This window comes from Bos indicus x Bos taurus, chromosome 15, assembly GCF_003369695.1.
Source record: "Bos indicus x Bos taurus breed Angus x Brahman F1 hybrid chromosome 15, Bos_hybrid_MaternalHap_v2.0, whole genome shotgun sequence".
In the NCBI taxonomy this organism is placed as follows: Eukaryota; Metazoa; Chordata; class Mammalia; order Artiodactyla; family Bovidae; genus Bos; species Bos indicus x Bos taurus.
In genome coordinates, this window is record NC_040090.1 from 30,966,465 (window position 1) to 30,990,408 (window position 23,944).

Here is a 23,944-nt window from a genome sequence, read left to right on the forward strand (position 1 = left end):
AATGATCATACACAGAATATAAAATTATAACTAAGGTAAGTACTGTCAGTTATTGCTTCATGTTGCTGTGGGTAAATGTCATATGGGAATCTGACCTAGTTAGAAGTTAGAAGTGAAAGCTTCTCTAAGGAAGTGATATTAGATGTGAAGTCTGAAGGATAAGTTGGCATTTTGGGGGCAAAGACAGGGGAGTATGGTGAGTAGAGTCTTCTAGATAAAGGTAACAGCCTGTATAAAGCCTCAGTGATAGAAAAGAGCTTGGTGTATTTGAGAAAATGAAATAAGGACAACCTGTTGCAAAGTATAGAGCTAGAGGGGGAAACATAAATAAGAAACATAGAAGACCTGAAGTGTTTCTTTATACAGAGAATAATTGGAAACCATTAAAATTTTTTAAATGTTATTATAAAATATTGACTATATTCCCTGTTCTGTAAAATATATCTTTATAGCTTATTTATTTGTACATAGTAGTTTGTACTTCTTAATCCCCTACTCTTATCTTGCCTCTCCCTCCTTTTCTGTCCCCACTGGTAACCACTAGTTTGTTCTTTAAATCTGTGAGTCTGTTTATGTTTTGTTATATTCATTTGTTTTATTTTTTAGATCCTACATATAAGTGATAACATACAGTGTTTGTCTTTCTCTGTCTGACTTATTTCACTATGCATAATGCCTTCCAAGACCATCTGTGTTGCTGCAAATGACAAATTTCTTTTTTATGGCTGAGTAGTATTCCATTGTATATCTATACCATATCTTCTTTATCTATTCCTCAGTTGATGGACACTTAGGTTGCTTCCATATTTTGGCAGTTGTAAATAATGCTGCTATGAATATTGGACTGTATGAATCTTATTGAATTAGTGTTTCTTTTTTGGTTATATACCCAGGAATGGAATTGCAGATCACATGGTACTTCTATTTTTAGTTTTTGGAGGAGCTTCCACAGTGGCTGCACCAATTTACATTCCCATAAACAATGTACAAGGGTTCCCGTTTCTCTACCTCCTTGCCAACATTTGATATTTGTGGTCTTTTTTATGATAGCTATTCTGATAGATGTGAGGTGATATCTTATTGTGGTTTCAATTTGCATTACACTAATGATTAGCATTGTCGAACATGTTTTCATATGTCTGTTGGCCATCTGTATGCTTTCTTTGGGAAAATCTTTATTGAGATCTTTTGCCCATTTTTAAATCAGGTTGTTCTTTTTTTTTATATTGAATTGTATCAACTGTTTATATATTTTGGATATTAACCCCTTATTGGTTATATCATTTGCAAATATTTTCTCTCATCCAGTAGGTTGTATTTTCGTTTTGTTGATGTTTCTCTTTTGTGCAAAAGCTTTTAAGTTTAATTAGGTCATGATGTTGTTATTGTTCAGTTGTGAAGTCATGTCCAACTCTTTGAGACCCTGTGACTGTGGACTGCAGCACACGAGGTTTCCCTGTTCTTCACTATCTTCAGGAGTTTGCTCAAACTCATGTCCATCGAGTTGGTGATGCCATCCATCCAACTTATCCTCTGTTGCCCTCCTTTTACTCATGCCCTCAATCGTTTCCAGCGTAAGGATCTTTTCCAGTGAGTCTGCTCTTTGGATCAGGTGGCCAAAGTATTGGAGCTTCAGCCTCAGTATCAGTCTTTCAATGAATATTCAGGGTTGATTTCCTTTAGGATTGTCTGGTTTGATCTCCTTGCTGTCCAAGGGACTCTCAAGAATCTTCTTTAGCACCACAGTTCGAGAGGATCAATTCTTTGGCTGTCAGCCTCTCTTATGGTCCAACTCTCAGATCCAGGAAAACCATAGCTTTGACTGTATGGACCTTTGTTGGCAAAGTCGTGTCTCTGCTTTTTGATACTCTGTCTAGATTTGTCATAGTTTTTCTTCCAAGGAGCATGCCTCTTTTAATTTCATGGCTGCAGTCACCGTCCACAGTGATTTTGGAGCCCAAGAAAATAAAATCTGTCACTGTTTTCCATTTTTTCCCAAATTTATTTGCCATGAAGTGATGGGATGCCATGATCTTAGGTTTTTGAATGTTGTTTTAAGCTAGGCTTTTCACTCTCCTCTTTTACCTTCATCAAGAGGCTCTTTAGTTCTTTGCCTTCTGCCAATTAGGGTGGTATCAGCTGCATATCTGAGGATGTTGATATTTCTCCTGGCAATCTTGATTCCAGCTTGTGATTCATCTAGCCTGGCATTTCACATGATATACTCTGCATATAAATTAAATATGCAGGGTGACAATGTACAGCCTTGATGTACTCCTTTCCCAATTTTGAACCAGTCTGTTGTTCCATGTCCAGGTCTAACTATTGCTTCTTGACCTGCATACAGGTTTCTCAGGAGGCAGGTAAGGTGGTTTGATATTACCATCTCTTTAAGAATTTTCCATAATTTGTTGTGATCACCCAAACAATCAAAGGTTTTAGCATAGTCAGTGAAGCAGAAGTTTTTCTAGAATTCTCTTGATTTTTCTATGATCCAGTGAATGTTGGCAATTTGATCTCTGGTTCCTTTGCCTTTTCTAAATCCAGCTTGTACATCTGAAAGGTCTCTGTTCACATACTGTTAAATTCTAGTTTGAAGGATTTTGAACATTACCTTGCTATCTTGTGAAATGAGTGCAATTGTGTGGTAGTTTTAACATTCTTTGGGATTCTAATGAAAACTGATCTTTGCCAGGCCTGTGGCCATTGCTGAGTTTTCCAAATTTGCTGGCATATTGAATGCAGTAGTTTAACAGGATCATCTTTTAGGATTGAAATAGCTCCATTGGAATTCCATCACCTCCACTAGCTTTGTTTGTAGTAATGCTTCCTAAGGCCCACTGACTTCACACTCCAGGATGTCTGGCTCTAGATTTGTGACCATACCATCATGGTTATCCAGGTCATTAAGACCTTTTTTGTATAGTTCTTCAGTTGTATGCTTGCCACCTCTTCTGAATCTCTTCTGCTTCTGTTAGGTCCTTACCATTTCTGTCCTTAATTGTGCCTATCTTTGCATGAGATGTTCTCTTAGTGTCTCTAATTTTCTTGAAGAGATCTCTAAATTCTTTCCCATTCTATTGTTTTCCTCTATTTCTTTGCATTGTTCACTTTAGAACTTTCTTATTTCTTCTTGCTATTCTTTGCAACTCTGCATTCAGTTAGATCACATTAGTTGTTTTTTTTTTTTTTTTTTGCTTTGTTTCCCTTGCCTTAGGAGATAGGTCCAAAAAAATACTGCTACAATTTATGTCAAAGTGTATTCTGCCTGTGTTTTCTTCTGGGAGTTTTCTGGCTGCACATTTAGGTCTTTAATCCATTTTGAGTTTATTTTTGTATATAATGTGAGAAAATGTTCTAATTTTATTCTTTGGCATGTAACTGTTAATTTTACCAGCACCACTTATTGAGAGACTATCCTTTCCCTATTGTATATTCTTGCCTCATTTGTCATATGTTAGTTGACCACAATATATGGGTTTATTTCTGGGTTCTCTGTTCTTTTTCTTTTAACTATGTGTCTGTGCCTGTACCATACTTTTTTGATGATTGGAGCCTTGTAGTTTATACACCGTGAAGCCAGGGAGTGTGACACTGCCACCTCTGTTCTTGTTTCTCAAGATTACTTTGGCTAGTTGAGATCTTTTATGTTTCCTCATGAATTTTAGAATTATTTTTCTAGTTCTGTGAATAATGCCATTGATATTTGTATGGGAATTGCATTGAGTCTATAGATTGCCTTGGATAGTATGGTCATTTTAATAATAACCTTCCAGTACATGAGCACGATATCTTTCTTTTAAAAAACTGTATTTATTTTTGGCTGCACTGGGTCTTTGTTGCTTTGTGCAGCCTTTTTCTAGTTGCAGTGAACAGGGCTGCTCTTCATTGTGACGGAAGGGCTTCTCACCGCAGTGACTTCTTTTGTTGAGAGCACGGCTGTAGGTGCGTGTGCTTCAGTAGCTGTGGCACACAGGCTCAGTAGTTGTGGCTTGTAGGCCATAGAGCACGGGCGCAGTAGTTGTGATGCACCAGCTTAGTTGCTCTGCACATGCTCTGCATATGGAATCTTCCCGGACCAGGGATCAAACCCGTGCCCCCTGCATTGGCCATGGATTCTTATCCACTGCACCACCAGGGAAGTCCCACAGTATCTTTTGTTGTGTTGTCTTCAGTTTCTTTCATCTGTGTCTTATAGTTTTTTCAGTACAGATCTTTGACCTCCTTTGTGAGATTGATTTATAAGTTATTTTGTTAATTTTGATGTGATGGTAAATGGGATTGTTTCTTTAATTTCTGTTTCTAATAGTTTGTTGTTGTATTTTAGTTTTATATCCTGCAACATTACCAGATTTATTGATGCATGCTAGTAGTTTTTTGGTGGTGTTTTTAGGATATTTTCTGTGTTTGGTGTCATGTCATCTGCAAACAGTGACAGTTTTGCTTCTTTTCCAATTTGGATTCTTTTAATTTTATTTTATATTTCTTGTCTGATCGCTGTGCCTTGGGCTTCAGGGTTTTATGCAAGAGAGAATTGCATAATCTGAATTTGGAAAAGAGCACTTTGTGATGTAAAGAAAGAATTACAGAGGAGTATCAGTCAGTGCAGGTATGCTCTTGCGTAGGTATGATCCATGTGACAGATAAGATGGTAGGTTGGATGAGGAGGATGGTAGGCAGAGTGGAGAAATGTTACAGATGTAGTTCAGTTCAGTTCAGTTCAATTGCTCAGTTGTGTTCGACTCTTTGTGACCCCATGTAGTGCAGCACACCAGGCCTCCCTGTCCATCACCAACTCCCAGAGTTTTTTCCCCCCAGCATCAGGGTCTTTTCCAGTGAGTCAGCTCTTCGCATCAGGTGGCTAAAGTATTGGAGTTTCAGCTTCAACATCAGTCCTTCCAATGAACATCCAGGACTGATCTCCTTTAGGATGGACTGGTTGGATCTCCTTGCAGTCCAAGGGACTCTCAAGAGTCTTCTCCAACACCACAGTTCAAAAGCATCAATTCTTCTGTGCCCAGCTTTCTTTATAGTCCAACTCTCACTATACATCCAGATGTATTTAGTAGGTTGAGTTGATAGAACTGTGCAATCTTTGGCCACCTGATACTTTGATCACTTGATGCGAAGACCTGACTCATTTGAAAAGACTCTGATGCTGGGAAAGATTGAAGGCAAGGAGAAGGGGATGCAGAGGATGAGATGGTTGCATGGCATCACCGACTCAATGGACAAGAGTTTGAGTAAACTCTGGGAGCTGGTGATGGACAGGGAGGCCTGGCACGCTGTAGTCCTTAGGGTCGCAGAGTCGGACACAACTGAGTGACTGAACTGAACTGAATGGATGTTACAGGTGTATTTAGTAGGTTGAATTGATAGAACTGTGTAATGGATTATATCTTGGGGATAAAGGAGAAGTGATAAAATGACTCCAAGTTCTTGGCTTAATCGCCAGGAGGTAGGTGGTGGTACCTTTCACTTGAAGGCACTGGAAAGAGACTGGCTTGCGATGGAATATTATGACTTCGGTTTTGGACATGTTGAATTTGAGGTGATTTTAAGACATCAGACAGATGATGTTGAGTAGGCAGTTAAATAAATGTGCCTGGAACTTAGAGGTAAGGACTAGAGGAAAATTTGTTGTATGTTTGGTGTTTAGATGGTAAATAAAGTCATGGACATGGATTAGATTGTCTAGGGAGAGAGAATGGAATGAGAAAAGAATAGGGAATAGTATAATCTTGACCGTTTAATCACTGAGCAGAAGAGGACAAACTTGGAAAGCAGGCATTGAAGGGGCAAGCGGAGAGCTAGGAGGAAAACTATGAGAATGTGATATTCAGAAGTCAAGTGATTCAATTAGAAGAAAATGAGCAACTGTGCTAAAAGATGCTGAGAGATCAAATAAAAATAAGCTCTGCATTGTGAAGGTCATTCATAATTTAGTGAAATATAGTGAAATGATTAATGGGAGCTTGTTCAGCTGATAACCTGTTTATTGAAAAATAGATTGTTTACCTAGAAATGTTATTGATTGTGTAGTTTAGAGAATTAAAAAAAATTTTTTTAAGCACTTAGAACCCTTTTCTACCAAATATTACACGAGCCTCAATACAAAGAGATCAAATGAGCTATGCTAATTTAAGTGGGATTATAACACTGCTCCTTTGTATCCCTTCTTCTATTTACTTCTGGTCTGAATACCTTTTCATAACTCTTAATACGCTGAAGATCAGTTTGAAAATCTTATCTAGGTGGTCTGCCTTTACTGAAGGAGAAACTGAGTGTTGGGGAGAGGTAGTCCCTTAGCAAAGCATATACTTAGCAGACTTTAAGTTTAGAACTAGTACTAGTACTAGTTACTATACTAATAGTACTCGTACTATTTTGTTACTGTTACTGAAACTAAAGTCCCTAGATCCTCTTCCAGAGCATGTGCCACAGACTCTGGACTCTAGTGAAATGTCTGTTCTCTTTTTTTCAGGCCAGCAGTTCTTACCCTTTGAGTCTTCAGGGTCCCTATGACTTGAAGAAAACATACTAAGAGGGTCTGAAGATAGCCTGCTTCCCCAGTTGTTTCATATTTGTGTCCTCAAGGTGATGGGCCCTGTGGTGGTTGTGTGTTTGCCAACTTCCATTCCAACCCAAGGAATTAGTTTGTGAGTTGGCAGTGGTAATCCCATGCTTCTTGCCAGTGAATGACTTTGGGTATGTGTCCAAATTGTGGCCAGCGAGATATGACAATAATGCTACTGGAAACTTTTGAGAAAGTTTCTTGGTTTAAAAAAATAAAAAAATGATACCTAAAAGGTGGCCTCTCTTTCTGGTGGTTATTTTCTACTACTTATTTAGAGTAAACTGAATCAGTTTGGTTGAAAGGAGATATTAATACTTATCTCAGAGTTATTGTAGGAGTAAATTATTTAATGTACTTGGACACACCTGAAAACTGTTCATTGGATAATAGACCACCCAGCAGAGCTAGATGGAGGACTGGGCCACAGGTTTGGAATGTTTTAAAAAGTATGAAAAGTGAAAGTGATAGTCGCTTAGTCGCAACTCTATACAACCTTATGGACTTAGCCTTCAAGGCTCCTTTGTCCATGAAATTTTCTAGGCAAGACTACTGGAGTGGGTAGCCATTCCCTTCATCAGGGGATCTTTCTGACCTAGGGATCAAACCCAGGTCTCCTGGACTGCAGGCAAATTCTTTACCACTGAGCCACAGGTATATGGAGAAAGAAAAGATCTTATTTAAATTAGCCTTGAACTTGGTGGTGCTGGGAGTGGGCGAGGATGAGGGAAATAGGCCAAAAGGAGACTGGAACTATTTATAGGGCTGATCTGGGGGAGCTATTAATCAGTGAAACATTGTTAAGCAGTAGCAATATCTTGGGCAGTGCCAGTAGAGAGTTTATGTTCCTTTACGAAACATTGTTAACAAATGTCTTAAGTGTCTGTGTCCTGCTTGGTCAATTTGAGGTCTGAAAGACCTGTGGAGAGCCACTTCTTTTTTCTCCTCTAGTGGCTCAGTGCCTGGCCACTGGGGATTACCTCGAAAAGTATTAATACTTGGTAATGACTCAATCTAGGTACTCCTAGCTGAAACTTCTAGCAGAGCTGGAGAAGAGGGTAGGTCAGGGGCCTAGGACCCAGTAGAGGCACAGGAGAGGTACCTGGTTTGAGACAACAGCTGATCATTCTTAAAGTATTTTGGAATCGGATTAACCAAGATTCTGAATTTTCATCTTTACCATTTATATCATCCTAAATAAGTCAGTAGAAAAACAAAAATGTAACATTTACCTTTCAGAATTACTGTTATGATTAGAGCTAATGTTTATAAAGTTCCAACCATAGAGCCCCATGCATATTAAGCATTCAAGTACATGATAGTTGTTTTTGCTGTTACTAACAATTAACAGGGTTAAGTCAGTGAGACTACTTTCATTAACACATCTCTCAGAATAACCATGGGTTTCCTTGTTTGTGACCCCTTTGGAGTTCTATGCTTAGTATTTGTTTTAATTGAGACTCAGTTGCATATAAAATTACTAAATTGGATGTAGATGAAAATGGCAGTTGGAGGGATGGAGGAGACATCGCTGTTTTCCTTTGGCTTCAAGCTCCTAAGCGTAGGCCTTAGTCTTCAGAGTTATACTCTTACTTCTTTATCCTTTATTCCATTTTTTCTTTGTTTCCCCTTTAAGTAACTAATTTTTTTTGCATTTTGTAATTTTTGAAAAATTGTGGTAAAATATACACATGTAAAATTTACTGTTTTAACCATTTTAAAGAGTCCAATTTAGGGACGTTAAGTACTTTCACATTGTTGTGCCACCATCCTACCACCCATCTCCAGAATGGTTTTGTGTTGCACACCTGAAGCTCATTAAACAGTAACTCCCCGTTTCCCTTTCCTTCCAGCCCCCAACAACTACTTACTCTACTTTCTGTAACTGAATTTGACTACTCTAAGTACCTCTTACAAATACCTAGAATCATACAGTTTTTGTGATTCTATGAGTGGCTTTCACTTAGCATGTCTTCATGGTTCATCCATGATGTAGCATGTGTCAGAATGTCCTTCCTTTTTATGGCTGAATAATTATTCAGTTATATGTATATCTCATTTTTTAAAACCCATTCATCTGTCAATGAACACTTAGATTGCTTCTACCTTTTGATTATTGTGAATTTCCCATTGCTTCCCCTCTTTTTCCCATTGCTTTTTAATATAACAGAAAGCCCCCCTCTCTTTTTCTTTCCAAATACTTATAGAGTACTGTCTTCATGCTCACTGTTTTTAGTGTTGGAGAAATGGCAGTGAACAGGACAAAGTGTTTGGAGCTTACATTCTGCTGATGAGAATGGGTCCCTCTTTGGAAGTCTTGCATGGGCTGGTGCTCTGATTTGCAGAGTTATGTCAGGCCAGAGTTTGTATCAGTGGTGTCTTACCATCTTGAATGTCAGAAACCTTAGACCAATTTTTCCTTTGGTTTCAACTTTGGCAGCTTTTCTCGAGGCCTTTTATGAGCCCTGAGGCTGAGTTGGTTGCTTCTCTGGTGGCTCAGAGGTTAAAGCGTCTGCCTGCAATGCGGGAGATCTGGGTTCGGCCCCTGGGTTGGGAAGATCCCCTGGAGAAGGAAATGGCAACCCACTCCAGTATTCTTGCCTGGAGAATCCCATGGATGGAAGAGTCTGGTGGGCTACAGTCCACAGGGTCGCAAAGAGTTGGACACGACTTCACTTTCACTTTCACTTTCTCTGTGCTAACCACCTTTCCCTCATCTTTATCATAATGCTATCTGTCTCTCTTGCTGGACTGATCTCCTACTGGACTGGTGCCCTGGTTGACTGGTTCATGTGCAGCTGCTTGGCTAACAGTATTTCAGGCATTCAGGTCCTTTGAGACAGGCCCCTGATGACTTCTGCAGCCATGTCTTTACCACTGCCTGCCTTGCACTTTGTACCCTAGCAACACTAAAATGAATGGCAATTTCTCAGACATGTTAAATTGTTTCTGTTCTCTGGGCTGCCCCCTTTTCCTAGAATGCCCTTATACCCTATCTCCAGGTTCATGCCTTTTCCCTTTAAATTAGTCGTCTTCCACAAAGCCTTTATGGACCCTCTCTAGATTATTTTGTCACATTCTGTTGCTGGCTTCTGTCATGGCCTTTAAAACACTGTATGATAATTAATGGGTTCCATGTCACCAAGAAACTCACAGATTTTAGCATTAGATGTTAGTTGGATTTCTGCCATTTTCTCCCAGCCATCAAGTTTCATTCCTCACCTCATTCACTGAACTTGACTTTGCTGTTGACGGACATTCTGGAATGAAAGTGACCTCCTGGGAATCTGATTGGATTTCCTCTTTATTGCTCCCCCATTGTGTTTCATTCACCCTTGTAGTTGTGTCATTTCTCCCTAGGATTAACATAATCCTTTTGTATAGATATAATATGTCTTTTATATTCTTCTTACCTAGCAGAGAATCTAAAGATTTTGATCAGTCTTGATGGTATTTAATATTCTCACTTTTCTTCTGTAAATCTCTTCTATCCTTTTTTTTTCTTTTCTTTTTAATGCCTATTATGGAAAATTTGAAAACTTGGCAACATCTCCCTATAGGATATTCTTCTTACAGCATACCATGTACAAATTAGCTTTGAAAATTTTCAGCATTTTTTTAAAAGTTTTTTTTTCCTATTTTATATAAAAATCATATTATATATACTGTTTGTGGAGTGCTTTTAAATTTAATATTAGGTTATAAGCAGTTTTCAGTGTCACATTTTTTGTTCAGCATCTATGACTATGCTATTTGATAGCATTGCATGATGTGACTTATTTACTCATAATCTTATTGTTGGACATCTAGGTTACTTTCCATTTTTAGATATTGTAACATTGGTAAACATTTGTAAATTTTGGTCTGTATTTTTTGTTGGCTTTGTTCAGATAAAAATGTAGGAATCTAGTAATTGGAATAAAGGTGTAAATTTTTTTAGGTTCTTGCTGTGTACTGTCAAAATTGTTCTCCTAGTTCATTACAGGGACTCAGTTAGTATTTGTTAAATGAAAGAGTATCTGCTCCTCCAAAAGACTGTACCTAGTCATACTTTGAACAAGAGGGTATGAGTACCCATAACCCCCATAATGCCTTTCATATTTGACCCTCTAAGTGTCCTGTATCCTCATTTGTTCATAGTAGGACTTTATTCTCTTGTTAGTTTCAGACTTACTTGCTTTGTCTTTTTTCAGGTCAAGTAAAATCAGGCTTTTTTTGCTCCTTCTCTCTCAAGAAGAGATACTGACTTTCTCCATATTTGGTCATATTCCTTCTTCATTCTCCCATCATTCATTAGTGGCATCTTCTGACTCAGGCAGAGGTCTCTTCCTGAAACCATAGGGTATGGAAAAACTTGACCAGTCTCATAAGAAATGTTTAAAATATGGAAAGAGATGAAGCCCTATTAGAAGAAACATCTAGTACTAGTTTCTTAAAGACCAAAGGAGATTCTTGTTTCTCTTCTAGCTGAGTGATCTTGCTGCTGCTGCTGCTGCTGCTGCTGCTAAGTCGCTTCAGTCATGTCTGACTCTGTGCGACCCCATAGACGGCAGCCCGTCAGGCTCCCCTGTCCCTGGGATTCTCCAGGCAAGAACACTGGAGTGGGTTGCCATTTCCTTCTCCAATGCATGAAAGTGAAAAGTGAAAGTGAAGTCACTCAGTCGTGTCCGACTCTTAGCGACCCCATGGACTGCAGCCTACCAGGCTCCTCCACCCATGGGATTTTCCAGGCAAGAGTACTGGAGTGGGGTGCCATTGCCTTCTCCGCTGAGTGATCTTACTTAACCTTTAATCTCTTTCAGAGTTCTTTATCTGTGAGACAGACCTACAAGAATACTTGCCACACAAGGTTTGGTAAGATTAATCAAGTCTTGGTATGATTAGTCAATTCACAATACATCCTTTTTTTTGTTCTTTTTAAAGAAAGTATCAGCATTGATTTATATTTCTACACTTGTTTACTGGACAGAAAAAGAATTATTTATCTTGATTCATTTTTATACAAGTTAACTTATAATTTTTTTCCCCCACAATACATTCTTTTTGAATAGCTACTTGTGAAAATTGTGTAATAAATTCAGAGAGGTGTGCCTCTTGTCACAGAACTATGATGCCTTCAGTTCATTCAGCCAGTCATCCATTATTTATTCAGCTGGTCAACAGAGGCTTTATGAGCCTCACTTATTGTGGCTTTATGCTAAATATTAGACAGGGAAGAAGACAGCAAATAAGTTGTAATTCAGTGTTGGTAGTAATGATGACAGCAACAAACAACAGTTTCCTACCATGTGCTGAGCCTGTGACCTATGTTAATTCATTTAATTGTCATAGTAAACTTTTAAGGTAGGTGCATAATTACTGTTCTCTACAAATTATAGTGAGGTACAAAGGAGAGTATAAAAATAGTTACCATTTAGTGAATGCCCACATGAACCAAATGTTCCATAAATATTTGATGTATATTTTCTTTCATCCTCACCACAACTCTGAAGGTTTAGGGGAGTATCTTTTGTACCTAAGGAAATAGAGTCTCAGGAATATTAAGAAATGTGCTAATAAGTTCATATAGTTTATAAGAAGTAGAGTTGGAATTGAACCCACTTTTAGTCTTGGTTTTTATGATTTTGTTGGTTCAAAGCAGGAGGGTGGGTAAAGCTCTTTAGGCTAAGGAATTATGGGATCAGAGATATCAGGGTTGATTGCCTTTTAAGAGAATTGGAGGTAAAATGAAAGATAATTCCTTAAAATTGTGAGATTATGTCTTCCATTTCCCTACATGTCCCCACCTTTCCAGGACAAAGTAATCCTCTCATACCAGTGTGACTATGTAGGTACTTTTTAAGTACCATAGTAGTGGCTCTTGCTGTTCGTTGATGGCACATGGCACTTCTGAATGCTTTAGCCAAGTGCCTAATAACTGAAAATGTTATATTCATTCAGGACAGCTGCACCATGAAACCAGATGGGATTTTAAATTGGCATGTGCATATTTTTAAACTAATTTAAAAATGTCAGTTTGCAACCTGATGTTGCCATGTAGATTGTTAAATATTTTTCTCCAATAAAGAATAGGAAATGTTTCATTAAACTCCTGTTAAATTGTTCACACTTGTTGCACACTGCACAGATGTGCTCAGCTGGGTGAAATGGTTTTACAGGATTGTTATGTGGTAGAAAAGAGAAAAATGTTCAGTTTTAGTTTGAAGTCCAGAATGGCTATTAAGTAAAAAGAATGAGTATAGTTTTTTTAGAGTTTATGTAACTGACTTCAACAGTTGCTTTTGTAGTTGTTCTATATAATTGAACCATGGAGTTATAACTTTGAGAGGCATAGACTAATGGAGAGACCCATTTAAAACAGGTTGTGTTTAAAACTATTTGCATCAGATGAGCCCTGTCTCGTCACTTTTTTCTTGCCATTTTTGAAAAAAAAAAAAAGATTGTGGTAAAATATACCATCTCTTCACGTTTTGCAGCAACTTCCTGCCTGGTCTCCCCGCTTCTGTCTCACCTCCCCCAGATCATCTTCCATATTGCTGCTCTGTGAGCTTTGTTAAACGTAGATTTTCACTCTTATTTCCTTTATTAAAATTTTCAGAGGTTTCCCATAGCCTTGAGGATAAAATTCAGGCTCCTTAGTTTAGCTTGCAGAACTTTTTCATGGTTTGGTCTCTGTCTGCCTCATTAGCCTCAAGTCATCTTTTTCATGTTGTTTCAGCCAGCCCAAGCTACTTGACATTTACTGTCAAGTTAAATTCCTGTACCTTCATCAATGCTGTTGTCTCTGTTTGTGACACTCTCTCACCCATTCTTCATCTCCCAACCTTTTAATTTCCTTTCAGAGTGTAGCTTGGGCTCATTTCTAAGCAGCCTCCCTTGTGATTCCCTCACCCTATGCCACATTTCACCACGGGGTTCTGAGCCTCTCCTTTTGTGTTCTTCATAGTTTCTGGTACTTCTCTTTATCATAGAGCACATAGTACTTTGTATTATTCCAATTTAAATTTCTGTCTGCCAGTATAACTTATTTCTTTTTCTTTAACTCCTAACCCTTAATAGATGTTCAGAAAATGTACTAAATGACTATTTTTAATACAAAGAGTATATTTTATATTTTTATGTAAAGGGGATATATTAATTTGTCACCAAAAGTGTGATGAATTTTGAAAGTGTCTTTGTTTTCATTTTTGCTGAGTTGTGGATTTTTCCAGTATTTGAAAGAAGTTCCTAATAGAATCAACTATAGTTTAATTACATGCCAAACTTGAAGCAGGAAATAAACCCTCTTCTTCTTCAATAGTGGAGCTTTGGTTTGGAGAGAGCGACTGAACAAAGACTTTCTGATTGTCTCTAGCTATTGTGGTTCCTACCTCTTTCCTCAAGTTGAGATGATGGTGGGTAATTATACTGATTCTAGCCTAGAAGGGACATTGAACTCATGAAGCAGAGACTCTATTGGCCTGTGGTAATAAGAAAGGTGGACCAAGCTCTTTGTTATCCAGTGTCATTCATAAGAGACATTTACTGTGAATTTAATAAGTGCAAGGTGCTGTGATACAGAAATAAATTAGTTAGGGCTCCTGCCAAACTGCCCTCTAGACTGTGTGTTCCTCAGAAAATACATATGATCTAGACACAACCCTGTCCAATTGAACTTTCTGCAGTGATGGAAATACTCTGTATCTGGGTTGTCCAGTGTGGTAGTCACCAGCCATATTGTTGCTCTTGAGTGCTTGAAATGTAGCTAGTGAGGCTGAGGAACTGAATTTTAAATTTTAGTTTTAGTTAATGTAAATTTAATTGAAGAAGATACATGTAGCTAATGTATGGGAAAGCACACATCTAGAAGGGTGAACCAGTAGGTAGACAGACGTGTAAGTAAGGAAGTATAATTAAGTGTAATAGGTGCTATGATAGAAATATATCTAGTGCTTTGGGGTTGGGTCAGGTAATATCTGTGGTAAAGTGGAACCCAAAGGAAGAAGTAGATTCGTCAGTTCTGGGAGTGGGGAGAGGGATTCAAGAAAAGTTTCGTACCTTTATGAGTCTTAAAAGATGAATGAATATACTTGATTACCACCTGCTAGGTTAAACAGTTACTGCTGTCTTAGAGCGTTCACAGTTTACTAGTTTTCTATGTTTTTACTAGTTTTACTATGTTTTTATAGTAAAAACATAGTTATGCCTGAAACCTCACTGTATACAATGTAATATTATCTTTGATTCCAAAAGAAGTTTGGAGATTAAAAACTTGTAAATATTTCTGGCCATTATTAATTAGAGCACTTACTGTATAAAATTGATGAGAAAGCTGGTAAGTTGATAATTCTTTTATTATATAATGATATAATGTTACATAAGTTGGCATTTCCACTTTAAAATGGGGGAAGATGTTCAATTTTCACATGAACAAAGAGCATTTACTAGATACAGGCTGGTTTTCTAGCCACTGGCAATAGAGTAAGACAGATATGTTATTGCTATTATGAGAGCTATTGATCGAAGAAGCACAGCATACCTTTGTGTTAATCTGTATGTGGATGTATGCCGTCTGTATAAAGATAACAACATTGTATTGTTGAATATGGGATAAAAACTATGGATATTACTACCTCAAGTCGAAAGGAGAGGAATGCTGTGGTCTGGGACGATTATAACAGATTTTGTAAAACTGAATGGAACTAGAGTTGTTTCATGTATGTAGATGGAACCTAAGTAGACCAAATTTTGGTGGTGGTGAGTCTCACTGAAACTACAGCAACAAAGGTGCTGAAGTAGGAACACAGGCCATATTTAAGGAGCAGCGGGCGTCTTGTTTGGCAGGTGCTCAGAGTTCTTGAAAAGGTTTATTTGGAAACAAAGGCAAGAGCCAGTTTACAGAAAGGTCTTACATGCTAATGAAGGTGTATAGTCTTTATTCTGAAGGTAGTGGGGAGCTGCTGGAAGGTTTTATTTGGGATTTGCTGTCTTTCTTTTTTTCCCAGAAACAGTTGTGGGTTATCTTGAATTCTTGGGTGGATGGCCTGCAGATGCACCATGCTCTTGTGTGTGTGAGTGTTTATGAGGAATCACGGATTGCATCATGGATGCTTATAGGAACCCTCCCTTGTGAGATGGATAAACCCATTCAATCTGACTTTATTCATTTATGCAGTCATTTATGTATTCAAATATGAGTGCTTCTCTATGCCAGGTTCTATGCCTGGGGATGTAAATTATAGATGTAAATATATCTAGATGTAAATATAATTTCTGCCCTCAAGGAGCTCATAATCAGACCTTCATCTGGTGTGAGTTTGTGTTTGATAAACCACCTGCCCCACCGTGAGGACTAGGGATGAGGGCCCCCATGGTTGGTGCTGACCATCCATTTTAGACATTCCCTGGTTCCCACCACATGGCAGTGATTTCTTTTCCTCCCTAGTAGATACTTGTTTCTCCTCTCACTTTGCCAGCCAGAGAATTCTTGCTTCCCCTGCAGCCTGTTGCCTGGCTAGAACACTGTGGCTTTTTCTATTTCTGTCACTTTATGTTAATTAAGCTAATTATGGCTTAAAAAAATTTTCCACCTGCATATGTGTCTGTTTGTCTAAGGGAGAATAGAGGAGAGGAAGTAGATTTTATGCAAGTTTCTGAGCAAAAAGAGCTCTACTGCAAGCATCCCAGCTGCTAGGTGAGCCAGAACTGCTCCTGAGACATCCCCGGATTATGAACATCCTTGTGAGGACCAAGACAAACCCAGTTAATAAGAGAGCTAAGGAAAATAAAGTGTAAACTTTAAAAATCGCTCTTTGTTTGGGATAAGCCAACAGATGAGACATTTCAATCATGAAGGAAGAAAGGGAAAAAACCCAACATTTGTTGAGGAGCAGCCACTTATCTGAGTGCTTTGCTTATAGTTCCTCTGTCAAGTCTTGAAGATAAATAACATTTCTGCTTTGCTAATGAGGAAATTGAGGCTCAGAGAGGTGAAATACAAGGTCTGCGTTTGAATCCTGACTCCTCTACTTTTTTCCCCTTTGCTTTTTAGTTGTGAGATTTTGAAATTTAACTGCATGATTCTTGTCTTAATTGGCGGTTAAAAAAAAAGGGTTGGCGGCCAGTAATACTTAAATCAAAGGATTCTCTTTTAGGATTAAATGAAAAACCTCCTGTGGAAAAATCTAATTCAGAAACATAGTAGGTGCTCAGTTAAGTTTGGTTGAAATATGAACCTCTTGTCACTTTGTTTAATCAGGGATTCTGTTTAAAGAACGGATTAAAATTCCTGGAAAAACTAAGATATTTTTACAAGGAATCATGGAGAATTAGATGTGGCCTAGGGTGTAATCAGTTCAGCTAACAGGTATATTTATTATTTGGTGTATTAGGTTTATTTGACAGAAGCAACAGAGAAAGGAACTCATGGGCTGAGGAGTCTTCCCTTGAGTAGTGAGTACCGATTGTGCAGAAAATTAGAAGGTTAGTTCCATGTACCCTCTCTTCTGTCCTCAAGCTCTCCTTAGGCCCCTGTTCATGCTGTTGGCACTTAGTTTGGCTTATTGTGCTTCTTTTTCTTTTTTTAAAGTATCTACTTTTCTTATAAATCAGCACTGGCACATAAGTCTTATAAACTGTGAGATATGAGGGAATAAATAACTTAAATAGAAACAAGGGAGATTTGCTTAGTATTGGGAATGGAGTTAAGTTCTAGCATATGTTTGTGGGGTGGAGATACAAAGTGTGATGTTTGTTCTGCAGAGTCTTGGGCTAAAGGGGACAGCCTGTTGCCCAGAGTAAATATGAAAACTACTCAAAAGTACAAAATGCCACCAAAGTAGGATGGTGGCACTTGAGTCTACGGTATTGAGATTGGGATGCTGGAGACTGGGGTCTTAGTAGACGTGTGTGTGTTTCCTGCCTGTGATGATATAGAACTGCATTATTTTGCTTTTGGGCATGGGGTTATTGTACTTGTGGAACCAATTACATTTAATGATGTAGTTTTTATTTTGTTTTAGAAGAACAATTTTGATGTTTCCACAATGGTTCTATATTGGTTGTACAGTCTGTTTGCTTCTAATGTGGGTCTCTTCAATTGAAACCTTAGATTATCAGGACTAGCCTGAGTAGTTTTCTTTGTCAACCTCTATCTGCAATATTTTATATAGTATTTTATGTTGTAGTATAGTGGTTAAGGGCCTGGGCTTTGGAGTCAGATTGCCTGAGTTTGAATTTAGTCTCAGGGAACTATTAGGTTGGTGCAAATGTAATTGCAGTTTCAGACCATGATTTTTAAATCATTATAACGAGGCTCAAACACATCTTTATTAATCAAATTAGGAACCATTATAATCAACACATTTTTGCCAATGAGAAATAAGTTTGTTTATTCCTGTAGCATAAAAATCCATGCCTCGGGATTTGATGAACTCTTGAAAAGCATTTTCTGCCTTCTGCTGGTTGTGGAAGCATTTTCCCTTGCAAAAAGATTTTGAGTGCTTGAAGAAGTGGTGGTTGGTTGGCAAGAAGTAAGGTGAATGTGATGGTGAAGCAAAACTTTGTAGTCCAATCGTTCAACATTTTGTTTTTTCCAAAGTGATGTATAACTTTAAAATTTTTTTAGTTCGAGGATAATTGCTGTACAATATTGTAATAGCTTCTATGCCACAGGTATACATATGTCCTCCACCTCTTGAACCCCCCTCCCTATCCCACCCCTCTAGGTTGTCACAGAATGCTGGCTTTGGGGTTCCCTGTGTCATACATCAAACTCCCACTGGCTATATGTTTTATGTACAGTAATGTGTATGTTTCAGTGCTTTTCTCTCAAATCATCCTACCCTCTTTTGAAGCATTGGTTGTGTGACGTTCTGTTGAGAGTTGTCATGGAGAAGAAGTGGGCCCTTTCTGTTGACCAGTGCTAGCCACAGGCATTGCAATTTTTGGTGCATCTCATTAATTGCTGACCATACTTCTCAGATGTAACGGTTTTGCTAGGATTCAGTAAGCTGTAGTGGATCGGACCAGCAGCAGACCACGAAACAGTGACCATGACCTTTTTTTGAGGCAAGTTTGGCTTTGTAAAGTGCTTTGAAGCTTTTTCTTATTCCAGCCACTGAGCTGGTCATTGCTGGTGTCATGTAAAATTCACTTTTCATCACAGATCACAATCTGATTAAGAAATGGTTGGTTGTTGTGTAGAATAAGAGAAGAAGACACTTCAGAATGATGATTTTTTTTTGAATTTTCAGTCAGCTCATGAGGCACTCACTTATCGAGCTTTATCACCTTTCCAGTTTGCTTCAGATGTCAAACAACTGTAGAATGGTTGACATTGATTTCTTGGGCAACTTCTTTTGTAGTTCTAAGAGGATCAGCTTTGATGATCCTCTCAGTTGGTCATGGTCAACTGTGATGGCCAGTCACTGTGCTCATCTTCAGGGCTGTCATCTTTGCAAAACTTCTTGAACCACCACTGCACTGTGTGTTCATTAGCAGTTCCTGGGTCAAATGCATTGTTGATGTTGCAAATTGTCTCCACTGCTTTACTACCCACTTTGAACTTGAATAAGAAAATTGCTCAGATTTGCTTTTTGTCCTAACATCATTTACCTAGTCTAAAATAAATCTAAAATGAGCAGTAAGTAACAACTCATTAGCAAAAAAAAAAGACATAAAGTAAGAAATGCTCATTAAAATGATGTATAACATAACCACATTTATTTAAGAATGTATTCCAGTATCAAAAAGCAAAGTTCAGCAGTGCAAAACCGCAATTACTTTTGCACCAACCTAATAACTATGTGATCTTGAGCAATTGGGTTGACTTTACTTGTCTTAGCCTTCTCGTTTGTGAAAGAGAGGTCATAATAGTTGGGATTATGGTCAGGGTCAGGTGAAATAATGTGTTCATTTACAGTAAGCACTCATAAACGTTAACTATTACATTTTACTTGAGGTAAGATTACCACATGTGCTAGCTTGCTTATTTATTTATAAATTGTGGCAAAAAATACATTTCATAAAATTTATCATCTTAACCATTTTTAAGTGTACAGTTCAGTGATACTGAGTACATTGGTATTCTTGTACAACCTTCCCACCATCCGTCTCCAGAACTCTTTCATCTTGCAAGACTGAAACTTTATACCCATTGATCCCCCCCAGTGACCCATCCCCCAACTCCTGGCAACTACCTTTCTGCTTCCTATCTCTGTGATTTTGACTACTCGAAGTACCTCATGTAAGTGGAATCATACAGTATTTGTTTTTTGTGACTGGCTTCTTTCAGTTAGCATAATGTCTTCGAGGTTCATCCATGTTATACTGTATGTCAGAATTTCCTTTCTTTTTAAGGCTGAATAATTGTGTATGTGTGTGTGTGTGTGTGTGTGTATGTATGTGTATATATACAAACACATACCAAATTTTGCTTATCCCTTCACCATTGATGAATACTTGAGTTCTTAGCTATTATAAATAATGCCACTATGAACACAGATGTACAAACATCTCTCTGAGACCCTGCTTTTATTTTTTTTGAGTATAAACCCAGAAGTGGAACTGCTAGATCATATGTAATTCTGTGTTTAATTTTTTGAGAAAACACTATAATGTTTTTCCACAGCAGCAGTACCATTTTATATTCCCACCAATAGTGCGTGAAGATTCCAATTTCTCCACAGTGTCACTAACACTTGTGATTTTCTGTGTGTGTGTCTTTTTGGTAATAGGCATCCTAATGGGTGTGAGATAGTATCTCATTGTGGTTTTCATTTGTGTTTCCCTAATGATCAGTGATTGAGGGCAGAAGGGGACGACAGAGATGAGATGGTTGGATGGCGTCACCAACTCAGTGGACATGGGTTTGGATGAACTCCCGGAGTTGGTGATGGACAGGGAGGCCTGGCGTGCTGCAGTTCATGGGGTCGCAAAGAGTCGGACACGACTGAGCAACTGAACTGAATGATCAGTAATATTGAGAATCTTTTCAGTGCTTGTTGACCACTTGTATATCTCCTTTGGAAAAATGTCTCTTCAGATTCTTTGCCAATTTTTGAATCAGGTTTTTCTTGTTGTGAGTTTTAGGAGTCACCTATATGTTCTGGATTTTAATCCCTTATCAATATATGATTTGCAAATATTTTCTTCCATTTTATAGGTTGCCTTTTTTACTCTGTTGATAATGTCTTTTGATACATAAAATCTTATTTTTTAAAATATATATGTAGTTTTTATTAAATTCTACTTTTATCTTAATAAATTTGATCTTTTTGTGTCATAATTTAATCATAGGTTTGTATAACCACTACCATAGTCCAGGTACCGAATAGTTCCAACACCCCCAAAAACTTCCTTGTTACAGCTAGCTTTTTAATAAGTGCTTTTTAGTAGTGTTATTAAGATGTCTTGTTTGGGAATCACCAAGGTCAGGTGCAAATCCTTTTGAAGTGCTAATGACTTTTCATTGGCTTGTTCGGGAATGCTGTGGACTTTTTTTTTTTTTTGTCTCTCCCTCTTTCTTTTTCCCCACATTGGTGACCTTGGAAATCAGATCCAGCCAACTCTCTTTTCATGAAGCATAGTACTGCTGACCAATTAGTTAAATGTAGAGATATTAGATTTTATGATATACAATTTTGATAATCATTCTGTTAAAGGGTGATTTTAAATCTTTTCTTATGATCTCTTAGTCCTTAGCTTATTAATTTATGGCCTTTATGAATAAATGCTACAGCTTGGTCTTAATTATACTTCAGTTATATCTGATAGAGTACCTGAAGAACTATGGACAGAGGTTCATGATATTGTATAGGAGGCAGTGATCAAGACCATCCCCAAGAAAAAGAAATGCAAAAAGGCAAAATGGTTGTCTGACAAGGCCTTACAAATAGCTGAGAAAAGAGGAGACCCGAAAGGCAAAGGAGAAAAGGAGAGATATACCCATTTGAATGCAGAGTTCCAAAGAATAGTAAGGAGAGATAAGAAAGCCTTCCTCAGTGATCAATATAGAGAAATAGAAGAAAACAATAGAATGGGAAAGACTAGAGATCTCTTCAATAAAATTAGAGATACCAAGGGAACTTTTCATGCAAAGATGGGCACAATAAAGGACAGAAATGGTATGGACCTAACAGAAACAAAAGATATTAAGAAGAGGTGGCAAGAATACACAGAAGAACTGTCCAAAGAAGATCTTCATGATCCAGATAACCATGATGATGTGATCACTCACCTAGAGCCAGACATCCTGGAATGCGAAATCAAGTGGGCCTTAGAAAGCATCACTACAAAGCTAGTGGAGGTGATGGAATTCCAGTTGGGCTATTTCAGATCCTAAAAGATGATGCCGTGAAAGTGCTGCACTCAATATCCCAGCAAATCTGGAAAACTCAGCAGTGGCCACAGGACTGGAAAAGGTCGGTTTTCATTCCAGTCCCAAAGAAAGGCAATGCCAAAAAATGTTCAAACTACCACACAATTGTACTCATCTCACGCTAGCAAAGTAATGCTCAAAATTCTCCAAGCAAGACTTCAACAGTACATGAACCGTGAACTTCCAGATGTTCAACCTAGATGTAGAAAAATACAAAAAGCAAGAGAGTTACAGGAAAACATCTACTTTCACTTTATTGACTACACCAAAGCCTTTGACTGTGTGGGTCACAACAAATTGTGGAAAATTCTTAAAGAGATGGGACTACCAGACTACCTTACCTGCCTCCTAAGAACTCTGTATGCAGGTCAAGAAGCAGCAGTTAGAACTGGACATGTAACAACAGACTGGTTCCAAATAGGAAAAGGAGTATGTCTAGGCTGTTTATTATCACCCTGCTTATTTAACTTAGATGCAGAGTACATCATGTGAAATGCCAGGCTAGATGAAGCACAAGCTGGAATCAAGATTGCCAGGAGAGATATCAATAACTTCAGATATGCAAATGGCACCACCGTATCCCAGAAAGCGAAGAAGAACAAAAGAGCCTCTTGATGAAAGTGAAAGAGGAGAGTGAAAAAGTTAGTTTAAAACTCAACATTCAGAAAACTAAGATCATGGCATCTGGTCCCATCACTTCATGGCAAGTAGATGGAGAAACAATGGAAACAGTGACAGATTTTATTTTTGGGGGGAGGGGCTCCAAAATCACTGCAGATGGTGACTGCAGCCATGAAATTAAAAGACACTTGCTCCTTGGAAGAAAAGCTATGCTCCACCTAGACAGCATATTAAAAAGCAGAGACATTACCTTGGCAACAAAGGTCCATCTAGTCAAAGCTATGGTTTTTCCAGTTGTCATGTATGGATGTGAGACTTGGACCATGAAGAAAGCTGAGCACTGAAGAATTGATGCTTTTGAACCGTGGTGTTGGAGAAGACTCTTGAGAGTCTCTCAGACTGCAAGGAGATCCAGCCAGTCCATCCTGAAGGAAATCAGTCCTGAATATTCATTGGAAGGACTGATGCTGAGGTTGAAACTCCAATACTTTGGCCACCTGATGGGAAGAACTAACTCATTGGAAAAGACCCTGATGTTGGGAAAGATTGAAGGCCGGAGGAGAAGGGGACGACAGAGGATGAGATGGTTGGGTGGCATTACTGACACAATGGACATGAGTTTGAGTAGGCTCCAGAAGTTGGTGATGGACAGGGAAGCCTGGTGTGCTGCAGTCCATGGAGTTGCAAAGGGTCAGACACAACTGAGAAACTGAACTGAACTGACAGCTAGGTCTTAATTATACTTCCTAGCAAGAAGTTGGGGATGAGAGTGAGAAAGAGCCTTAGATTTGGCGATCATGAATGTAGGACCAACTCTTGTCTTCTGATAATTTACTCTAGATCTTGTTCAGTTGCTAAGTCATGTCTCACTCTTTGTGACACCATGGACTGCAGCATGACAGGCTTCCCTGTCCTTCATTATCTCCTGGAGTTTGCTTAAACTCATGTCCATTGAGTCAGTATTGCCATCCAACCATCTCATCGTCTGTTGTCCCCTTCTCTTGCTGTCAATCTTTCCCAGCATCAGGGTCTTTTCCAGTGAGTCAGCTCTTCACATCAGGTGGTCAAAGTATTGGAGCTTCAGCTTCAGTCCTTCCAATGAATATTCAAAGTTGATCTCCTTTAGGGTTAAGTGGTTGTAGTCCAAGGGACTCTCAAGTGTCTTCTCCAGCACCATAGTTTGAAAGCATCAATTCCTGGGCACTCAGTCTTCTTTATGGTCCACATCTCATCCATACATGACTACTGGAAGAACCATAGCTTAGACTATACGGACCTTTGTCAGCAAAGTGATGTTTCTGTTTTTTAATATGCTGTCTAGGTTGGTCATAGCCCTTCTTCCAAGGAGCAAGCGTCTTTTAGTGGCTCTAGTCACCATCCACAGTAATTTT

The 23,944-nt window shown here is 38.4% G+C and overlaps 1 protein-coding gene across 6 annotated transcripts in view; it reads left to right on the top strand.

The window, feature by feature from the left end:
• FAM168A (family with sequence similarity 168 member A) overlaps positions 1-23,944 on the top strand; it is a 202,341-nt gene that overhangs the window by 40,718 nt on the left and 137,679 nt on the right. The window contains exon 2 of one of the 6 annotated variants that reach the window (XM_027562954.1): positions 11,377-11,428. The exons of 4 other annotated variants lie outside the window; for them this stretch is intronic. The gene's annotated coding sequence lies outside the window, so the exon portion shown is untranslated. The remainder of the gene's footprint in view (positions 1-11,376; positions 11,429-23,944) is intronic. One more of the 6 variants, XM_027562955.1, reaches the window with a different exon arrangement.